The sequence below is a fragment of the Somniosus microcephalus genome, chromosome 4 (assembly GCF_052327205.1).
Source record: "Somniosus microcephalus isolate GS21.2 chromosome 4, FLI_Smic_1.0, whole genome shotgun sequence".
Lineage (NCBI taxonomy): Eukaryota > Metazoa > Chordata > Chondrichthyes > Squaliformes > Somniosidae > Somniosus > Somniosus microcephalus.
In genome coordinates, this window is record NC_140990.1 from 30,379,893 (window position 1) to 30,398,384 (window position 18,492).

An 18,492-nucleotide genomic window follows, 5' to 3' on the forward strand; every position below is an offset into this window, starting at 1 on the left:
GGCAGAGAAATCAAGCGTTTAAATCAAACATGGCCACAGTAAATAATAATTCTAAAAGATGTAAGAGCGTTAAAAAAACAAGCCTGAAGGCTTTGTGTCTTAACGCGAGGAGCATTTGTAATAAGGTGGATGAATTAGCTGTGCAAATAGAAGTAAACGGATAGGATATAATTGGGATCACAGAAACATGGCTCCAGGGTGACCAAGGCTGGGAACTCAAAATCCAGGGGTATTCAATATTCAGGAACGACAGGGAAAAAGGAAAGGGAGGTGGGGTAGCATTGCTGGTTAAAGAGGGGATTAACACAATTGAAAGGAAGGATATTAGCTATGATATAACAACAGAAAATGCTGGAAATACTCAGCAGGCCAGGCAGCATCCGTGGAGAGAGAAACAGAGTTAACGTTTCAGGTCTGGGACCCTTCATCAGAACTGGAAAAAGCTGGAGATGTAACAGATATTAAGCAGGTGCAGAGACAGGGGGGGGTGGGGTTAGGAGGGGAGGAAGAAATAGAAAGAACACCCTGTACTTTTGTAAGAGGCAGGAAAGATAAAATGTTCCAAATGGGAGTGGCAAAAATCATACTGCATGGAAAATGGGGGCAGGGATAATTATCTGAAATTGTTGAACTCAATGTTGAGTCCGTCAGACTGTAAAGTGCCCAATCGAAAGATGAGGTGCTGTTCCTCGAGCTTACGTTGAGCTTCATTGGAACAAAGCAATAGGCCGAGGACAGAGAGATCAGAGTGGGAGTGAAGCGGTGAATTAAAGTGACAGGCGACCGGAAGCTCAGGGTCTCCCTTACGGACAGAACGGAGATGTTCCGCAAAGCGGTCGCCCAATATGCGTTTGGTCTCCCCAATGTAGAGGAGACCACATCGTGAGCAGCGAATACAGTATATTAAATTTCAAGAAGTCCAAGTAAATCGCTGTTTCACCTGGAAGGGGTGTTTGGGGCCCTGGACAGTGGGAAGGGAGGAGGTAAAAGGGCATGTGTTGCATCTCCTGCGCTTGCACGGGAAGGTGCCAGGTGAAGGAGAAGGGCTGTTGGGGGTGATTGAGGAGTGGACCAGGGTGTCGCGGAGGGAGCGGTCCCTTCGGAATGCTGAAAAGGGAGGTGAGGGGAAGATGTATTTGGTGATGGGATCACGTTGGAGCTGACGGAAATGGCAGAGGATGATCCGTTGAATGTGGAGGCTGGTGGGGTGAAAGGTGAGGACAAGGGGAACCCTATCGTGGTTCTGGGAGGGGGGGGAAGGGGTGAGAGCAGAAGTGCGGGAAATAGAATGGACACAGTCAAGGGCCGTGTCAACCACGGTAGAGGGGAATCCTCAGTTGAGGAAAAAGGAAGACATGTCGGAAGCACTGGTATGGAAGGTGGCATCGCCAGAACAGATGCGGCAGAGATGGAGAAACTGGGAGAATGGAATAGAGTCCTTACAGGAAGCGGGGTGGGAGGAAGTGTAGTCCGGGTAGCTGTGGGAGTCGGTGGGCTTGTAGTGGATGTTTGTTGAAAGCCGATCACCAGAAATGGAGATGGAGAAGTCAAGGAAGGGAAGGGAAGAGTCGAAGATGGACCATGTGAAGGTGAGGGAAGGGTGGAAATTGGAAGTAAAGTGAATGAACTTATTTAGTTCAGGGCGAGAGCAGGAAACGGCACCAATACAGTCAACGATGTACCGGAAAAAGAGGTGAGGGAGGGGACCTGAGTAGGACTGGAACAAAGAGTGTTCCACATATCCCATGAACAGGCAGGCATATCTAGGGCCCATGCAGGTTCCCATAGCAACACCTTTAATTTGGAGGAAGTGAGTGGAGTCAAAGGAGAAGTTGTTCAATCTGAGAACAAGTTCAGCCAGGCAGAGGAGGGTGGGCGTGGATGGGGACTGGTTGGGCCTCTGCTCAAGGAAGAAACGGAGCGCCCAAAGGCCGTCCTGGTGGGGGATGGAGGTGTAGAGGGATTGGACGTCCATGGTGAAAAGGAGATGGTTGGGGCCAGGAAACTGGAAACTGTTAAAGTGACGGAGGGCATCGGAAGAGTCGCGAATGTGGGTGGGAAGAGACTGGACAAGGGGAGAAACAATAGAGTTGAGATAGGAAGAGATAAGTTCCGTGGGGCAAGAACAGACTGAAATGATTAGTCTACCAGGGCAGTCCTGTTTGTGGATCTTGGGAAGGAGGTAGAAGCGGGCTGTGCGGGGCTGGGGGACTATGAGGTTGGCGGCCATGGAGGGAAGATCTCCAGAGGAGATGAGGTCAGTGACACACTTGGAAACAATGGCTTGATGTTTGCTAGTGGGGTCATGGTCCAGGCGGAGGTAGGCGTTCAGCTTCCGCACGGTAGAGGTCGGTTCGCCAAACAACAACAGCACCACCCTCATCAGCATGTTTAATGACAATGTTAGGGTTGGATCAGAGAGAACGGGGTGCTGCAAGTTCAGAGGGAGGTAGGTTGGAGTGAGTGAGGGGAGCAGAGAAATGGAGACGGCCGATGTCACGGCGGCAGTTAGCGATGAAAAGATCTAGAGAGGGTAAGAGGCCAGGGGGAGGGGTCCAGGTAGAACGAGAATTTAGAAAGCGGGAGAAAGGATCAGCCGTGCGGGAGGAAGACTCCTGGCCAAAGTAGTGGGCACGCAGACAAAGGCGACGGAAGAAGAGCTCAGCATCGTGCCGAGCTCGAAATTCATTCAGATGGGGGCATAAGGGGATGAAGCTCAGGCCTTTGCTGAGGACTGATCGTTCGGGGTCAGAGAGGGCTTGAGCTTCATCCCCTTACGCCCCCATCTGAATGAATTTCAAGCTCGGAATGATGCTGAGCTCTGCTTCCGTCACCTTCGTCTGCGTGCCCACTACTTTGGCCAGGAGTCTTCCCCCCACACAGCTGATCCTTTCTCCCGCTTTCTAAATTCTCGTTCTACTTGGACCCCTCCCTCTGGCCTCTTACCCTCTCTAGATCTTTTCATCGCTAACTGCCGACGTGACATCGGCCATCTCCATTTCTCTGCTCCCCTCACTCACTCCAACGTACCTCCCGCTGAACTTGCAGCACTCCGTTCTCTCCGATCCAACCCTAACATTGTCAGTAAACCTGCTGATAAGGGTGGTGCTGTTGTTGTTTGGCGAACCGACCTCTACCGTGCGGAAGCTGAACACCAACTCTCCAACACCTCCTCCTACCTCCGCCTGGACCATGACCCCACTAGCAAACATCAAGCCATTGTTTCCAAGTGTGTCACTGACCTCATCTCCTCTGGAGATCTTCCCTCCATCGCCACCAACCTCATAGACCCCCAACCCCGCACAGCCCGCTTCTACCTCCTTCCCAAGATCCACAAACAGGACTGCCCTGGTAGACCAATCGTTTCAGCCTGTTCTTGCCCCACGGAACTTATCTCTTCCTATCTCAACTCTATTTTTTCTCCCCTTGTCCAGCCTCTTCCCACCTACATTCGCAACTCTTCCGACGCCCTCTGTCACTTTAAAAGTTTCCAGTTTCCTGGCCCCAAATGTCTCCTTTTCACCATGGACGTCCAATCCCTCTACACCTTCTTCCCCCACCAGGACGGCCTTCGGGCGCTCCGTTTCTTCCTTGAACAGAGGCCCAACCAGTCCCCATCCATGACCACCCTCCTCCGCCTGGCTGAACTTGTTCTCACATTGAACAACTTCTCCTTTGACTCCACTCACTTCCTCCAAATTAAAGGTGTTGCTATGGGAACCCGCATGGGCCCTAGATATGCCTGCCTGTTCATGAGATATGTGGAACACTCTTTGTTCCAGTCCTACTCAGGTCCCCTCCCTCACCTCTTCTTCCGGTATATCGATGAATGTATTGGTGCCATTTCCTGCTCTCGCCCTGAACTAGATAAGTTAATTCACTTTACTTCCAATTTCCACCCTTCCCTCACCTTCACATGGTCCATCTTCGACTCTTCCCTTCCCTTCCTTGACTTCTCCGTCTCCATTTCTGGTGATCGGCTTTCAACAAACATCCACTACAAGCCCACCGACTCCCACAGCTACCTGGACTACACTTCCTCCCACCCCGCTTCCTGTAAGGACTCTGTTCCATTCTCCCAGTTTCTCCGTCTCCACCGCATCTGTTCTGACGATGCCACCTTCCATACCAGTGCTTCCGACATGTCTTCCTTTTTCCTCAACCGAGGATTCCCCTCTACCGTGGTTGACACGGCCCTTGACCGTGTCCGTTCTATTTCCCGCACTTCTGCTCTCACCCCTTCCCCTCCCTCTCAAAACCATGATAGGGTTCCCCTTGTCCTCACCTTTCACCCCACCAGCCTCCACATTCAACGGATCATCCTCCGCCATTTCCGCCACCTCCAATGTGATCCCACCACCAAACACATCTTCCCCTCACCTCCCCTTTCAGCATTCCGAAGGGACCACTCCCTCCGCGACACCCTGGTCCACTCCTCAATCACCCCCAACAGCCCTTCTCCTTCACCTGGCACCTTCCTGTGCAAGCGCAGGAGATGCAACACATGTCCTTTTACCTCCTCCCTTCCCACTGTCCAGGGCCCCAAACACCCCTTCCAGGTGAAACAGTGATTTACTTGTACTTCTTGAAATTTAAGATACTGTATTCGTTGCTCACGATGTGGTCTCTTCCACATTGGGGAGGCCAAATGCAGATTGGGCGACCGCTTTGCGGAACACCTCCGTTCAGTCCATAAGGGTGACCCTGAGCTTCCGGTTGCCTGTCACTTTAATTCACCGCTTCACTCCCACTCTGATCTCTCTGTCCTCGGACTATTGCATTGTTCCAATGAAGCTCAACGTAAGCTCGAGGAACAGCACCTCATCTTTCGATTGGGCACTTTACAGCCTGCTGGACTCAACATTGAGTTCAACAATTTCAGGTAATTATCCCTGCCCCCATTTTTCATGCAGTATGATTTTTGCCATTCCCATTTGCAACATTTTATCTTTCCTGCCTCTTACAAAAGTACAGGGTGTTCTTTCTATTCCTTCCTCCCCTCCTAAACACCCCCCCCCCTGTCTCTGCACCTGCTTAATATCTGTTACATCTACAGCTTTTCCAGTTCTGATGTAGGGTCCCAGACCTGAAACGTTAACTCTGTTTCTCTCTCCACGGATGCTGCCTGGCCTGCTGAGTATTTCCAGCATTTTCTGTTGTTGTTTCAGATTTCCAGCATCGGCAGTATTTTGCTATGATATTAGCTCTGATGATGTGGAATCTGTATGGGTAGAACTGAGAAATACCAAGGGGCAGAAAACGTTAGTGGGAGTGGTATATAGACTGCCAAACAGTAATGCCGAGGTTGGGGATGGCATTAAATGGGAAATTAGAGAAGCATGCAATAAGGGCACAGCAGTTATCATGGGTGACTTTAATCTAGATATAGATTGGGCTAACCAAATTAGTAACAATACTGTGGAGGAGGAATTCCTGGAGTGCATACGGGATGGTTTCCTGGACCAATATGTCGAGGAAACAACTAGAGATCAGGCCATCATAGACTGGGTATTATGTAATGAGAAAGGATTAATTAGCAATCTTGTTGTGCGAGGCCCCTTGGGTCAGAGCGATCATAATATGATAGAATTCTTCATTAAGATGGAGAGTGAAATAGTTGAATCAGAGACTAGGGTCCTGAATTTAAATAAAGGAGACTACGATGGTATGAGGTGCGAGTTGGGTAGGATTGATTGGGGAATGTCACTCAAAGGGTTGATGGTGGATGGGCAGTGGCAAACTTTCTAAGATCGCATGGATGAACTACAGAATTTGTTCATCCCAGTTTGGCGTAAAAATAAAACAAAAAAGGTGACTCAACCGTGGCTAACAAGGGAAATTAGGGATAGCATAAGATCCAAGGAGAGGACGTATAAATTGGCCAGAAAAAGCAGTAAACCTGAGGATTGGGAGCAGTTTAGGATTCAACAAGGAGGACAAATGGATTAATTAAGCGGGGGGAAATAGAGTATGAGAGTAAGCTTTCAGGGAACATAAAAACTGACTGCAAAGTTTTTTATAGATATGTGAAGAGAAAAAGTCTGGTGAAGTCAAGCGTAGGTCCCTTGCAGTCAGAATCAGGGAATTTATAATGGGGAACAAAGAAATGGCAGGACAATTAAATACATACTTTGGTTCTGTCTTCACAAAGGAGGACACAAATAACCTCTCAAAGATGTCGGGGAACAGAGGGTCTAATGAAAGGGAGGAACTGATAGAAATCAGTATTTGTAGGGAAATGGTGTTAGGGAAATTGATGGGATTGAGGGCCGATAAATCCCCAGGGCCTGATAATCTACATCCTAGGGTACTTAAGCAAGTGGCCCGAGAAATAGTAGATGCATTGCTGGTCATCTTCCAAAATTCGATAGACCCTGGAACAGTATCCATGGAGGGTGGGTAGCTAATGTTACCCCACTGTTCAAAAAGGGTGGTAGATAGAAAGCGGGGAATTACAGACCGGTAAGCCTGACATCGATAGTGGGGAAAATGCTAGAGTCCATTATAAAGGATGTAATAGTAGAGCACTTGGAAAAAAGTGACCGGATCGGACAAAGTCAACATGGATTTACAAAAGGTAAATCGTGCTTGACTAATCTGCTGGAATTTTTTGAGGATGTAACTGGTAAAATAGATAAGGGAGAACCAGTGGATGTGGTGTATTCGGATTTTCAAAAGGCTTTCGATAAGATCCTGCATAAGAGATTAGCATGTAAAATTAAGGCACATGGGATTGGGCGCAAGGTATTGACTTGGATAGAGAACTGGTTGGCAGACAGAAAGCAAAGAGTTGGAATAAATGGCTTTTTCCGGGTGGCAGGCAGTGATTAGTTGGGTACCGCAAGGATCAGTCCTTGGACCCCAGCTATTCACAATATATATTAATGATCTGGACGAGGGAACTAGCTGTAATATCTCCAAGTTTGCAGATGACACAAAGCTGGGTGGGAGTGTGTGCTGTGAGGAGGATGCCAAGAAACTCCAGTATGATTTGGACAGGTTGGGTGATTGGGCAGAAGCATGGCAGATGCAATATAACGCGTATAAATGCGAGGTTATCCACTTTGGTGTCAAAAACAGGAAGGCAGATTATTATCTGAATGGCAATAGATTGGGAGAAGGGGAAGTGCAATGAGACCTGGGCGTCCTTGTGCACCAGTCGCTGAAAGGAAGCATGCAGGTGCAGCAGGCGGTTAAGAAGGCAAATGGTATGTTGGCCTTCATAGCGAAAGGGTTCGAGTACAGGAACAAGGATGTCTTGCTGCAGTTGTACAGGGCCTTGGTGAAACCACATCCTGAGTATTGTGTGCAGTTTTGGTTGCCTTATCTGAGGAAGGATATTCTTGCCATGGAAGGAGTGCAGCGAAGATCCACCAGGCTGATACCTGGGATGGCAGGAATGATGTAAGAGGAGAGATTGGGTCAATTGGGCTTGTACTCGCTGGAGTTTAGAACAATGAGAGTGTATCTTATCGAAACTTATAAAATTCTAACAGGACTGGACAGACTTGATGCTGGAAGGATATCCCGATGGTCGGGGAGTCCAGAACCAGGGGTCACAGTCTAAGGATAAGGGGTAAGCCACTTAGGACAGAGATGAGGAGGAATTTCTTCACCCAGAGAGTGGTGAACCTGTGGAATTCTCTTCCAAAGAAGGCAGTAGAGGCCAATTAATTAAATATATTCAAGAAGGAGTTGGATATATTTCTTAAGGCTAAAGGGATCAAGGGATATGGAGAGAAGGCAGGAACAGGGTACTGAATTTGGATGATCAGCCATGATCTCATTGAATGGCAGAGCAGGCTCGGGGGGCCGAATGGCCTACTCCTGCTCCTATCTTCTATGTTTCTATGTTTTTGAACACCTCCCACTGATCTTCTGTCGCTTTACCCATTAACAGATTTTCCCAGTTTACTGTGGACAGTCTCTGTCGCATCCCATTGAAATTGCCCTTATCTAACACTAGAATCTTAGTAGCTGTTTTGCGTTTCTCCCTTTCAAACATAACGTGAAGCTCGATCATGTTATGATCATTGTTTGATAAATGTTCACGCACCATGAGGCTTTTGACTAAATCTGGCTCATTACTAAATCTAATATGGCCTGCCCCCTTGTTGGTTCTAGGACATATTGTTGCAGAAAATGATTCTGGACACATGAGAAATTCACCCGAGAAGACGATAGAGACCAAAGTGCCGTTTACCCCTCTCAGTGTGGCCCTGAAGGACTCTGTCCAGGCTGAAGTTCTGTTCCCGCCGTACGATCGTCCCCGCAGATTGTCCTTTCTGAGTTTCAGCCAGGTGATGCAAAACACTCAGGTGGGAAAGACGAAAATCTACAACAATGTATTTAAAACAAAGCTGATTTATTTGACATATATCCACAATATTAAACTCCAGCTCAATTACAGGAATTACTGACATCAGCAGAAACAACTGTCAGAATGAACATGGTTCAGTCCTGGATGTGATTAACAGCAGCAATAACATTGGAATCCAACCCCTGCCGTCACTTGTGAACTCGTTGGTGTGCCAGCAGGTTGGATGACTGAGTGAATCCCTTCCCACACATGGAGCAGATGAACGGCCGCTCCCCAGTGTGAAGTCACTGGTGTGTCAGCAGGCTGGAGTGCTGAGTGAATCCCCTCCCACACACAGAGCAGATGAACAGCCTCTCCCCAGTGTGAACTCGTTGATGTCTCAGCAGGTTGCCTACCAGAGTGAATCGCTTCTCACATATGGAGCAAGTGAATGGCCTCTCCCCAGTGTGAACTCGGTGGTGTGTCAAAAGGTCGGATGACTGAGTGAATCCCTTCCCACACACGGAGCAGGTGAACGGCCTCTCCCCAGTGTGAACTCGCTGGTGTCTCACCAGCTCTGCAGAACTTTTAAAGCTGTCCCCACAGTCAGAGCATTTAAAAGGTTTCTCCCCAGTGTGAATGAGCTGGTGTGTTCGGAGCGGGGATGAGTGAGTGAATCCTTTCCCACATACGGAGCAGGTGAATGGTCTCTCCCCGGTGTGATTGCGTCGATGAATTTCCAGCTGGTGCGGGTAATGGAATCCCTTCCCACAGTCTTCACATTTCCACGGTTTCTCCATGGTACGGGTGTCCTTGTGTCTCTCCAGTTTGGATGATCAGTTGAAGCCTCATTCACACACACAAAACACGTGTACGGTTTCTCTCCGCTGTGAATGGTGCGATGTTTTTCAGGCTGTGAAACTGGTTCAAGCTCTTTCCACAGTCAGTACACTGGAACACTCTCACTCAGGTGTGTGTGTCTCGGTGCTTTTCCAGTCACACTGATGTTTGAAATCTGAAAAATGGAGTGACTCTGTCAGATCTTGACGTGAAGTTTGGTTTGCGTTTCTCGTCTGTAAATCCTCCCCTTCTAATACCCTGTAAAACGAGTTTACAAATGTCAGGATAGAAATTTGGATTTTTCGGCGGGTAGTTGTGGGGAAGCGGATAATGTTGAGTGTTTTAATAATGGGGGCTGGGGCCGCACTCGAGGCGTGTGCAGTCCGCGTCCCCCCACGGTTCATTAATCTTTTATTTAAACCTGGTAGTACTTGTTACAATTCATCAATTACATGATAAATCCATTACATTCATTAACCACAATAAGGCTAAGCCTTAGAAGAAACAGCTTTAGGATTAACAGTACAAATACAATAATAAATTTTTCCAGACAAAACCAATGTCAACAATACAGGTACCCATAGTAAAAAACAATACATACCAGTCCTACTGGCAATCTTCATTTTTGCTTGGTATAACCTGTTGTCCTTTTTTTTAAATTTTAACATTCAAGTACAACAGTACTTATGGAACTCAATAGTTACATAGTAAATCCATTACATTCATTGACCAATTGTGGCCAACAATATAAATACAACAATAAATTTTACAGGTAAATCAAAAATGTTTACTGTACAAACTGCAACTATTTAATAAACCAAGAATCCGTACACGCCAGTCCAACTGGCATTGTTCAATCATTCAGTCATTCATTCCTCCATTCGTTCGCTCAAGCGTAAGTTCCATGTGCATGACTGCGTACACGTGTGCCGTTTCTATCTGCCTGCATGCCTATGTGTTCGTTCATCTGTCCGGCAGGCTTCACGCTCACCAAGCCGACTTTCATCTGGGGAGCGAGGGCCCTTCATTCGGTCGAATGTAAGTTCCATTGTGTAAGCGTGCGTATCATTTGTCTACCTGTGTGCGTGCGTTCGTTCATCCGTCCGGCAGTCCTCATGCTCACCGAGTGACCCCCGTCCTGGAGAGGGGGCCCTTCATTCGGTCGAACGTAAATTCCATTGTGTATGTGTGCATATATTTGTACCCGCATGCGTGCGTTCACTAGAGCGTTCATTCGTTCGATTAAGGAAGGCTTTAATACCAAATAACGCCACAATATAGAAAGTCCCACAACCATATCAAAAAATCACTTAAGACGTCAATAAACTACTTTTAACCAGAACCCGAAACTTCTTCAAAAACAAGTAATACCAGTTCAACACCAGTCCTATTGGCACTCTAATAACTCCTCATCTTCACTTGATGTTATCCAACCATATAATGTCATAATCCTTATCCACAGTCTTCAACCTTTCCACAGAAAAGAAGCCGACCACTTTCTCAAATCGCGTAAAAGAAGAAAACGAGTACTCAAATTCCCTTCTTCTTGCTGTTATCACTCATAGGACCCAACCATCAAGACATTCGTTATTCCTTGCCGACACACCTTGTTTTGTCTTTTATTTTCCTTTTTTACTTTTATCCCATTCTCTTTTCCCATCTTATGGCTGTTCAAGCACCATACTATAGATAGGAACAGTCTGTCTTTCCTCCACCAAATGGCGGTGCACAAACCCGATCCCATCACCGAAACAAAGCCTCACAGCTGCCACCAGATGGAGCACCGGCAGGGCCGCTGGAACTCATTCGGGCCGGAGACCGTTCTTCAACTTTAGAAACCGTGCAGCATGCTCACCCACAGCATCTCCCGACTCCGCTTCTGGCGACCAGCCGCTCCGCCCTAGGACCCCCGCCTGGGGTCTGCCGTGCTGGGCCTCCCGCCTAGGACACTCTCCTCTGGGTCTTCCACCCTGGGCCTTCTGCACTGGGCCCTCTGCACTGGCATTCCCCGTGAGCAGCTGGGGTGTGGAGCAGCCCGTTCACACAGCACCGAGCAGAGCTGAGCTGATGAGAATCTCGCAGCCTCCCTCGGGGTTCATTAGTCTTTTATTTAAATCTGATAGTACTTGTTACAATTCATTGATTACATGATAAATCCTTTACATTCATTCACCACAATAAGGCTAAGCCTTAGAGAAGCCAGTTTTAGGATTAACAGTACAAATACAATAATAAATTTTTCCAGACAAAACCAATGTCAACAGTACAGGTACCCATAGTAAAAAAACAATACATACCAGTCCTACTGGCAATCTAGTAACTCTTCATTTTTGCTTGGTATAACCTGTTGTCCTTTTTTTAAAATTTTAACATTCAAGTACAACAGTACTTATACAACTCAACAGTTACATCGTAAATGCATAACATTCATTGACCAATTATGGTCAACAATATAAATACAACAATAAATTTTACAGGTAAGTCAATAATGTTTACAGGACAAGCTGCAACTATTTAATAAACCAAGAATCCGTACATGCCAGTCCAACTGGCATTGTTCAATCATTCAGTCAGTCATTCATTCCTCCATTCGTCCGTTCGTTCGCTCAAGCGTAAGTTCCATGTGCATGACTGCGTACATGTGTGCTGTTTCTATCTGCGTGCATGACTATGTGTTCGTTCATCTGTCCGGCAGGCTTCATGCTCACCAAGCTGACTTTCACCTGGGGAGCAAGGGCCTGTTGTATCCGTGTGTTAATGGAGACATGGGATGCAGGAGTTGGTTTAACAGGTGTTTACTGAACAAAGTCTGGAGGTGAACTAAAAGATACAAGACGCGATACAGGCTTATATACCCGAGTGGTCACTACCGGTATTACAGTACACAGGGGCTCTTAAAGGTACATACACTACAATTCCTCCCTTTTTAGATAATTAGTACATAACATTTTAAGTAATCATTAATTAACATGTTTACAAGAACAATAATCTACACATTTGCTGCCGTTAATCAATTACAAGTCAGTCTCTCTGGAGGCTTCCTGACTCGGTCCGGATAACGCCTCGGTGGGGTAGTAGTTTTCGGTGGTGTAGTAGGTTCTTTTGGCAAGATCGATTCGGCTTGAATGCCAGTGTCGGGTTCATCTGGTTCCAGTATCACCGGATCGGAGGTAGATACTATGGGTATCTCTGCTTCATCATTAGGCGTATAGAGTTGTGGTGTAGGTTGTCCCTTTTCGGATGACTCCATGATCTGGTCAGCATGGCGCCTTATTATGCATTCACCAATGTCCACGGTATACATCAGCGGTCCTAGTCATGTGCAAATAGTTCCAGGCTGCCATTTCTCGGTACGGTAGTCCCGGGCCAAAACTTGTTGACCTATCTGGAAGGTTCTAGTTGGCCTTTCATTCATGCCTTGAAATTGTCGGTTCTCTACGTCCCTTCTGATGTTTGGCTTGATCAAATCCAGCCGGCATCTTAGTCTTCTATTGAAAAACATCATGGCGGGAGTTTGGTTTGTAACCACGTGTTGCATTCCTGTATGCAAACAAGAAGTTATCTACCTTATGTTGTAGATTTATGTCTTCATTACCCATGGCCTTTATGGCCTTCCTGAAGGTCTGGACAAACCTTTCAGCTAATCCATTGGTGGCGGGATGGTATGGGGCGGACGTGTAGTGCTTAACCCCATTGTTTTTTAAGAACTTCCTGAATTCTTCGGACACAAATTGCAGTCCATTATCAGAACAGATCTGTTCAGGCAGCCCATTCCTGGCAAATATGGTCCTTAATACTGTGATGGTTATTTCCGTGGTGGTGGAGGACATCTTTATTACCTCCAGCCACTTGGAGTGTGCATCAACCGCGATTAAGAACATTGAGTCCATAAATGGACCAGCAAAGTCGATATGTACCCTTTGCCATGGAGATGAGGGCCACTCCCATGGATGTAGAGGGGCTGGTGGTGGGGCGTTTTGGACCTTCTGGCATCCTAGACAGCTCTTGGTCATTTCTTCGATGTCTCCATCGATACCTGGCCACCACACAAATGCTCTGGCGAGGTTCTTCATTTTCACTCCACCCAGATGCCCCTCGTGAAGCTCCTTTAGCACTTTATCCTGGAGTTTGGGTGGGATCACCACGCTGGATCCACACATCAAGGTTCCTCGACACACTGACAGCTGTTCTCTTCTTTGCGAGAATGCTGGCAACAGGGGTTCACCATGTGCTGGCCATTCCTTCACCGTTAAATCGTAGACTCGTGAGAGAGTCGGGTCATTTCTCGTTTCCATTTCAATAGTAGAATTTGTTACTGGTAGACATTCTACTATGGTTGAGTGGAACATCTCCACTGGGTCCACTGTAGGTGCCTCTTCTACCGTTGGCAACGGTAGGCGTGATAAACCATCAGCATTCCCATGCTGTTTTGATCCTTTGTATTTTATGTCATATTGGTGTGCCCCTAGGAAAAGGGACCACCTCTGTAGCCTTTGCGCTGTCATAATGGGAACGTCCTTTTTAGGGTTGAATATGGAGACGAGGGGTTGATGATCAGTCAACAAGGTAAATTTTTGTCCGTGTAGGTAATGGTTGAATTTCTTCACTCCCCACACCAGGCTGAGTGCTTCCCTGTCGATCTGGGCATAGTTACGCTCAGCTGAGTTCAATGAGCGTGACGCAAAAGCTATTGGCCGCTCCGAGCCAACAGGGAATCTATGCGATAATACCGCTCCTACGCCGTAAGGGGATGCATCGCACGCCAGTCTGATTGGCAGTGATGGGTTGTAATGAGCCAACACTTCCTCGGACGTGATCAAGCCTTTGCATTTATGGAAGGCACGTTTACAGTCTTCGCTCCATTTCCAAATTACTCCCGTTTGTAGCAGTGCATTAAGAGGGTGCAGAACAGTTGACAAGTTCGGTAAAAATTTAAGATAGTAATTTATCAATCCCAGGAACGACCTTAATTGTGAGACATTTTCAGGTGCTGGGGCTTTTATGACCGCTTCAATTTTTTCAGGTGACTTATGCAACCCTTCTTCGTTAATTATATGGCTACAATATATTTGTTTCTGGAAAAATTTGCACTTGGGGCGATTTGCTCATAGGCCCCGTTCTCTCAGCCTAGTGAGCACCTGCTCCAAATTGGCAAGGTGCTCGTTGTCATTTTCTCCTGTTACAAGGATGTCGTCTAGGTAGCACTGAGTCCCCGGAATCCCTTGCAGGACTTGCTCCATAGCTCTTTGCCAGATAGCTGGAGCTGATGCTACTCCGAAAACCAGTCAATTGTACTGGTACAGACCTTTGTGTGTGTTTATCATGAGATACTTTTTAGAGGCCTCCTCAACCTCTATCTGTAGATATGCCTGTGCCAAGTCAATTTTGGTGAAACAATTCCCTCTGGATAGTGAGGCGAAAATATCTTCTATCCTTGGAAGAGGATACTGTATCGTGTGAAGGACCGGGTTTACAGTCACCTTGAAGTCCCCACAGATGTGAATTTTTCTCTGTTCTTCAGATTTATTATTCAACGTTTTCTTCATGACCGGGATGATGGGTGTTGCCCACTCGCTCCAATCTACCTTGGATAACACGCCTGCCTTTTCCAAATTCTCCAGCTCTGCCTCGACTGCTGGACGAATTGCATATGGCACCGGCCTTGCCTTAAAAAACTTGGGAATTGCCACATCTTCCACTTTTATTGAGGCGGTGACGCCTTTCAAGGTTCCTAGTTCCTGTTGAAACACTTCTTTGGCGTTAGCCAAGATGTCTTTTAATCCTTCAGGTATGACGTCATCATCATTTTTTTTCTTACTGGTCACCGTCAGTGTCTGAATGGAGTGCCAGTGTAAACGTATCTTCCTGATCCCATCCTCGTCGCCACTGTTGTATCCGTGTGTTAATGGAGACATGGAATGCAGGAGTTGGTTTAAATGTGTTTACTGAACAAAGTCTGGAGGTGAACTAAAAGATACAATACGCTATACAGGCTTATATACCCGAGTGGTCACTACCGGTATTACAGTACACAGGGGCTCCTAAAGGTACATACACTACAGTGCCCTGCATTCGGTTGAACGTAAGTTCCATTGTGTAAGCGTGCGTATCATTTGTCTACCTGTGTGCATGCGTGCGTTCGTTCATCCATCCGGCAGGCCTCACGCTCACCGAGTGACCACATCCTGTGTATGCGTGTGTGCGTGTGTGCATATATTTGTATCCGCATGCGTGCGTTCACTAGAGCGTTCGTTCATTCGATTAAGGAAGGCTTTAACACTAAATAATACAACAATATAGAAAATCCCACAACCATATAAAAAAAAAACACTTAAGATCTCAAGTAAACTACTTTTAACCAGAACCCGAAACTTCTTCAAAAACAAGTAATACCAGTTCAATGCCAGTCCTATTGGCACTCTAATAATGCCTCGTCTTCACTTGATGTTATCCAACCATATAATGTCATAATCCTTATCCGCAATCTTCAACCTTTCCACAGAAAAGAAGCCGACCACTTTCTCAAATCGGGTAAAAGATGAAAACGAGTACTCAAATTCCCTTCTTCTTGCTGTTATCACTCACAGGACCCAGCCATCAAGACATTCGTTATTCCTCACCGATATACCTTGTTTGTCTTTTATTTTCCTTTTTTCCTTTTATCCGGTTCTCTTTTCCCATCTTATGGCTCTTCAAGCACCATACTATAGATAGGAACAGTCTGTCTTTCCTCCGCCAAATGGCGGCGCACAAACCCGATCCCATCACCGAAGCAAAGCCTCACACCTGCCAGCAAACAGAGCACAGGCGGGGCCGCTGGAACTCATAGAAACATAGAAGATAGGAGCAGGAGTAGGCCATTCGGCCCTTCGAGCCTGCTCCGCCATTCAATGAGATCATGGCTGATCATCCAAATTCAGTACCCTGTCCCTGCCTTCTCCCCATATCCCTTGATCCCTTTAGCCTCAAGAAATATATCCAAATCTTTCTTGAATATATTTAATGAACTGGCCTCCACCGCCCTCTGTGGCAGAGAATTCCACAGGTTCACCGCTCCCTGGGTGAAGAAATTCCTCCTCATTTCAGTCCTGAATGGCTTACCCCTTATCCTTAGACTATGACCCCTGGTTCTGGACTCCCTGACCATCAGAAACATCCTTTCTGCATCTAGTCTGTCCAGACCTGACAGAATTTTATAGGTTTCGATGAGATCCCATCTCAATCTTCTAAACTCCAGTGAGTATAAGCCCAATTGACACAATCTCTCCTCGTACGTCATTTGTGCCATCCCAGGTATCAGCCTGGTGAATCTTCGCTGCACTCCCTCCATGGCAAGAACGTCCTTCCTCAGGTAAGGTGACCAAAACTGCACACAATACTCAAGGTGCGGTCTCACCAAGGCCCTGTACAACTGCAGCAAGACATCCTTGTACTTGTACTCGAACCCTCTTGCTATGAAGGCCAACATACCATTTGCCTTCTTAACCGCCTGCTGCACCTGCATGCTTACCTTCAGCGACTTGTGCACAGGAACTCCCAGGTCTCGTTGCACTTCCCCTTCTCCCAATCTTTTGCCATTCAAATAATAATCTGCCTTCCTGTTTTTGTCACCAAAGTGGATAACCTCACATTTATCCACATTATAGTGCATTTGCCATGTTTCTGCCAAATCACCCAACCTGTCCAAATCGTACTGGAGTTTCACGACATCCTCCTCACAGCATACCCTCCCACCCAGCTTTGTGTCATCTGCAAATTTGGAGATATTACATCCAATTCCCTCGTCCAGATCATTAATATATATTGTGAACAGCTGGGGTCCTAGGACCGATCCTTGCGGTACCCCACTAGTCACTGCCTGCCACTCGGAAAATGACCCGTTTATTCCAACTCTTTGCTTTCTGTCCACCAACCAGTTCTCTATCCAAGTCAATACCTTGTCCCCAATCCCATGTGCCTTAATTTTGCACGCTAACCTCTTATGCGGGACCTTATCAAATGCCTTCTGAAAGTCCAAATACACCACATTCACTGGTTCTCCCTTATCTATTTTACCAGTTACATCCTCAAAAAATTCCAGTAGATTAGTCAAGCATGATTTACCTTTTGTAAATCCATGTTGACTTTGTCCGATCCTGTCACTGCTTTCCAAGTGCTCTGCTATTACATCCTTTAAAATGGACTCTAGCATTTTCCCCACTACCGATGTCAGGCTTACCGGTCTATAATTCCCCGCTTTTTCTCTGCCACCTTTTTTGAATAGTGGGGTAACATTAGCTACCCTCCAATCCATGGGTACTGTTCCAGAGTCTATTGAGTTCTGGAAGATGACCAGCAATGCATCTACTATTTCTAGGGCCACTTCCTTAAGTACCCTGGGATGTAGATTATCAGGCCCTGCGGATTTATCGGCCTTCAGTCCCATCAATTTTCCTGACACCATTTCCCTACAAATACTGATTTCTTTCAGTTCCAACCTTTCATCAGACCCTATGTTCCGTGGTATTTCTGGGAAGTTATTTGTGTCCTCCTTTGTGAAGACAGAACCAAAAGATGTATTTAGTTGGTCTGCCATTTCTTTGCTCCCCATTATAAATTCCCCTGATTCTGACTGCAAGGGACCTACGCTTGACTTCACCAATCTTTTTCTCTTTACATATCTATAAAAGCTTTTACAGTCAGTTTTTATGTTCCTTACAAGCTTACTCTCATATTCTATTTTCCATTTCTTAATTAATCCCTTTGTCCTCCTTTGTTGAATCTAAACTGCTCCCAATCCTCAGGATTATTGCTTTTTCTGGCCAATTTATATGTCCTCTCCTTGGATCTTATGCTATCCCTAATTTCCCTTGCTAGCCACGGTTGAGTCATCTTTTTTGTTTTATTTTTATGCCAAACTGGGATGAACAACTTCTGTAGTTCATCCATTCGGTCTTTGAATGTTTGCCATTGCCTATCCACAGTCAACCCTTTGAGTGCCATTCCCCAATCAATCCTACCCAACTCACTCCTCAGGCCATCGTAGTTTCCTTTATTTAAATTAAGGACCCTAGTTTCTGAATCAACTACTTCAGTCTCCATCTTAATGAAGACTCGATCATATTATGATCGCTCCGACCCAAGGGGCCTCGTACAACAAGATTGCTAATTAATCCTTTCTCGTTACATAATATCCAGTCTAAGATGGCCTGATCTCTGGTTGGTTCCTCGACATATTGGTCCAGGAAACCATCCCGTAAACACTCCAGGAATTCCTCCTCCACAGCATTGTTACTAATTTGGTTAGCCCAATCTATATGTAGATTAAAGTCACCCATGATGACTCCTGTGCCCTTATTGCACGCTTCTTTAAT

General features: G+C 46.4%; 1 pseudogene; it reads right to left on the reverse strand.

Annotated features, from left to right (window-relative positions):
- Positions 1-14,660, reverse strand: part of LOC147118524 (uncharacterized) — a 110,635-nt pseudogene extending 95,975 nt beyond the window's left edge.
- Between the last annotated feature and the right edge of the window lie 3,832 nt (positions 14,661-18,492).